The following is a 4,943-nucleotide window of genomic DNA, read 5'->3' on the forward strand; positions in this document are numbered from 1 at the left end:
AAGAAACAAGCTGTGTCTATTTGAGCAGCACAGCTTAATTTCAGGGCAGCTTGTGCACTTCAGCAGTCACAGGCCAGCACTTGAAGGCAAGCAGGGGGCAAGAAAAGGTGGCCCAATCCCTTAAGTTCGCTAATGTAAGGGTGTATGGTTGCTGAATTTGTTTGAATTTGGATTTCTGCTTGAACCCCTTCGTCAAAATGTGAGCTACCAGAACCAGTGGGTTCAGCCTAAGCTTGCAGAAGGGGACACATTGTGAATCAGTTATGCCAGGTTTGTCTAAAGAGCATTTGTAAAATCTGTTGCTCCCAAGCATGCCCTTAACTGAGACACTAGTAAACTGCCTGGTAATTCTAACAGGTCCCTTCTGGCATCTCAAAGGCTTTTAAGCTCCTGTCATGTTCATGGACAAGAATAACTACCTTTAAAATCACATTTGCACTTAAAAATGGTGATTATCTAAAATAAGTCCTGTGGGCTGAGACAAACTGGTCCTTTCTCAAAAGGAGCCACAGAAAACATTACATGGGTTAATTGCAGCAACCATTCAGCTCTCACTGAGCTGTGCTGGTTATTAAGAACCAAAATTAGGACAAATTACATAAGTGTATATTTTCCAAAAAAAGCCACATCTTTTGATTTTGAAGGGAAAAAAAAAGCAAGGCTTGACTTCTTCCACTTCCAAGCTTTTGCTTTTGTTTTTGCTATGATATTTTAAGCAAAAGTTAATTCTTGCTCCTTACCAGCCACGTGGGCCTTTATAGGTTCATGTAAATGAAAACAAATCCCAGGAGGGGAAGTTAAGGCAACACCTGCAGAAGACACGATTCAGGCAGGTGAGCGCTCCCAGAAAGTGCATGTAACCTATATTTGGTCCATGTCACAGAGCCACTGTACTGGTGTCCTGGATGACTAAAATAGCTCACTTGCTATTTTTTCCTGGCCGGAATCTGATTAACACCACGGTGACAGCCTCAGGTTCCTCCCAGGGAGGCCTGGTAGCTCACATCACGCCACACACTAGCAGGGGGTTCAGGTGCTCCTTTCCAGTTTACCAACGTTTTTCTCTGATGAGAAAAGTCCTGAGCTTACAGAACCTCAGGAACTTCAGTAGGAGCAGTGCAGGTTGGAGTCTCGTCTCTCCACTGCTCCTTGGGGCCCCAGAGGCCATGCTGGGAGAGCAGTGTCCTTAGTACTCATCTGAGGAGATCCGGATTAGGAGAGTGAAGGGTACGTGCTTGTTTTCCTGCTGCCACGTGGATGCAGGAGAGAAATGCACTTGTTGGTGTCAGTGGTCAGCATCAGCACCCCACAAATGGCTCTGTTTTGCAGACATACAGGACGTGTCCCCCATCCATGGGAGAGGCGTTGCTGGGCTGTGTATGCCAAGATCCATTATCTCCAAGTCAGCACAAGGGAAGAGGCCAGTGCTGGAGCTGCTAATATGACACAGCTGCAGACTGACAGGTAACACTTTGGTACTCCTATCTGTCCCTCCCATGGCTGCCAGAAACTCAACTGCCTTGGCCCAAGTGTCTCATGTAAGAGTTCAATGTTATCAACTGCTTACTGTGTCCTACACTCACCACAGCTCTTCTACTGACGGTGTTACAAGATTTGAGTGTCTGCTTCCATGCTATTCAGCACCTGTCACCCCAGAGGACTGCAGGGAAACTGCAAACTGCTCTGGAACATCACCAGCAGGGAGGAGCACATCCTGAACACCAAATTTTGGTGATTTAGGAGCACTCAAGAATTAAAAAAATATTTGATTCAATCCACAGCAAGCAAAAGCCTGCATCATGGCAACTTCATAACAAGAAAATACATTTGTGTTGCAGTCTCTCCAAGTGCATCAGTTGCCTGAGATTTTTCTGTTTATTTTTCCCTGATGGAATGGACTAACATAGCACTCTCATTATCATTACTACTTATTGCTGGGATATTTGCATAGCACTGACAGCCATAAATTACACTAGATGAAATAACAAAACAGTATTGTTGATGCATCCCAGGATACGATCACAATAAGGTTTTTAGCCAGACCTACATTATTAAACCCGCTAGTCTAGCTGGGAAAAATCAATAAGCTTTCAACTACATTTCTTTCCCCAGGTCCAAAATAGAAGCAGCAGCCTTGAAAAAATAAAAACTGTCTGAGAAAAACTGATGTAAAATTTAGTTAGATTTGTATCAGTAGGACCACCCAAGAGAAAATAGATGGTATATGTGATACTGAAAGAGATTCTAAAGGGAAAGAGTAGGCAGATAATTTACAATTTGTGGAATAAGTAGGACAGTCACTGAATGGAAAGGTAAAAAATTGTCACAGAATCCTTCTCTTTTACTGATGACATAGACAAAGAAGGTGAATTTACCATGAGGCTTGCTGCCCATCCCCACATCAGTTCTGTTCCTTTCAGTCTCTATGATCCAGGCCTTTGGGATAACAGCAATGCAAAGACATCTTCTGAAAGAGCCTGGAAATGACACTACTTCCACAACCAGAAATTTTTCTGGTGTCAAGAAATGGAAGCAGTGGGAGACCTGGAAGATTATACTTTTCCCACTTTTTGAAAAATACCCTCAGTTTTCTGTAATTTTATCAAGATAATAGTATGCTGGGAATAATAGAAACAACCTTTTTTTTTTTTCTTGTTATCACAGACTTTGTATCTTCTGCGTTTTGCTTTGTTTAAGAAATTAGTGAATCCAGAAAACTGCGCCTGTAAAGCTGTTCCAGAAGAACCCATTAATGCTGGTTTCTAATCAAAGGGTATCTCATCCCATACCCAGCTGAGAAAGTCCTGATTTCTCTTTCTCATCACAAATCACACATAATTCAATAAATCCAACATGGAAATGTCTTCTGCTCCCAGACAGATCACCTCTCACTTACTGTGGTTTCTCAACTTCCTCAACCTCACAGGTTGGCCCAGATTTCCAGAAAGACTGGGAAAGGATTTTGTCACACTCGGCTAAACTTCTGGACCTGCAGTCAGAGCTGTCTGCTCTCCCACGCTGCTGAAGAGCCTGTGCAGGGACACATCCTGCAGCCCCTCACTTGGAGGAAGGAAAGGGGATCCCCCCTTTCCCAGGGGCTGAGGCAGGCACCAATGCCATTGTTTCAGCCCCCTCTTGGTGTCCCTCCAGCTGGCACACAGCCTCCTGCAGGGCCCAGGGGAAGCAAAACACATGAACCACATCTGGCACAGTTCCACTGCTCCTCCGGGAATTGTGCGACGAGTACTAAAATAATCACAGCAGCCAGATTTGTAGGGATGCAGTCCCTAGAGATCCCAAACAGGCCAGTAGCTTGTAGGGGAAATGCCAGTAAACACTCCAAAGACAGAGAGAGAGAGAAGCAGCAGTCCCAAGAGAAAGAAGTAAGGGACACAAAAAACAGGACAGAAGGGTAATTCAGAATACCTGCATAATTCAAGGTCATATGTTGTCCCTTCTTGCACCAAAGAGCACTTATGTAACACTCCCATGTTGCCCCTCTTACAGTCACACCATATCCCTGTTGATGAGCAGAGACTGCTTTATTTCTATTTCTTTTCTATTTCCACTTTCAACAGCATTTTGTGTATAATCACATCCACAGTTCTCTTTGCATGTTTTTTGTTTTGTGGGGGTGAGTTTTATTATTTTTATAATAACTAGTAATAATTTAGTGATTTTTGTAGTATTTGTGTCATATTTATGTTATAATTTAGTGGCTGTTACAACAACTAAGTTTCTTAAGAAACTTTTTTGAAACAGCAGCTCATGGTAATCCTTTCAGGCAAAATGCAGCTCAGATGATAAAGGCACACATCTGGATGATTTATTTAAACTGAATAAAACTATCTTCCCTTCAAGTACTAAAAAAACCCAAACTTGTTTATGCTCTGCCTGTGTGCAACTTCACCTACTTGAGGCAAGAAGAATCAGCATGGATAAATCAAAGACATGGATATATTTACTAAAGAAGTCCTAAAGCAACTGGTTCTCATGACCCTGAACTCCAAAGGGCTTCAACAGGGTGTGGGAGAGGTCTGAAAGCTGTATGGGCAACTGACTGAAGAGAGACAAATGGTGGTGCTGATGCACTAGTGAAAAAAAAGCAGAGAGGAAAAGTGTGGTCTTCTGGGGAACACTAATCCTCAGAGAGGAAACAAAAGGATAGCATCTTCCCATATCAAGGGAAGAATCCACTGGGGACAATTTTAATAGTATAGATAGGAACCTAAATGTAAACTAGAGGAAAAGCACACAAGTATGGCCTTCTACAAACATAACAGACAGCAGAGCAACAACCTGCCAGTCCTGCAACAGTGGGAGGTCTGAATCGTGCTGTAGATGACATTTAAGCTGGAGTTTTGTTTCCATGCTGAAAGTCATGTGAACTTTTCTCAGTAGAAGTCACTTAAAATATCAGGAAGCCAGAGATATTCTGAATTCCCAAGGGGTTTTAGTCCAGCCCATAAAATGGAAGAATCCAGATAGGCCCCCAAAATGAACAAGATTCTCTCATCACAGCCAGAGACACCTTCCTGTTTGGAGAAGGTATTTGGAGACAGCATCATTATAGAGCTACCTCTCACCAACCACTTTTTACTGCTGTGCTAGTCTGTAATGGACAGAAATATATTCTTCAGAGGCAAAAAACCCCAAGAAATCATCCAGCTCAGGAAACTAATATAAAACAGATAAAGTGATAAAGCACTGTGAAAAAAAAACTAACTGCTGAATAAAAATATCAAGTGTACTCTACTCCCCAAATACAGAGGTGCCTTGGTTAGTGCAGCATTTGATTAGTGAAGGGCACATCCCTTTGATACAAGAGTGTCAAATAGAACAATGAAATGAAGAACTGTCTTAGTAGTTAAGGATTTACCCAGCATTTGGAGTAAATCCTTTAAGGGATCTTCTTTGTTCTGTCGGACCTGCATCCTTACTGT

The 4,943-nt window shown here is 42.5% G+C and overlaps 1 long non-coding RNA gene across 1 annotated transcript; it reads left to right on the top strand.

Moving 5' to 3' along the window:
* Window positions 1–1,079: 1,079 nt before the first annotated feature.
* Window positions 1,080–2,877, top strand: LOC109022373. The gene is made up of 2 exons (XR_004495800.1): window positions 1,080–1,464; window positions 2,665–2,877. It is a non-coding gene; the product is annotated as an uncharacterized LOC109022373 (long non-coding RNA).
* The last annotated feature ends 2,066 nt before the right edge of the window (window positions 2,878–4,943 follow it).

The sequence above is a fragment of the Parus major genome, chromosome 2, assembly GCF_001522545.3.
Source record: "Parus major isolate Abel chromosome 2, Parus_major1.1, whole genome shotgun sequence".
NCBI classification, from domain to species: Eukaryota; Metazoa; Chordata; class Aves; order Passeriformes; family Paridae; genus Parus; species Parus major.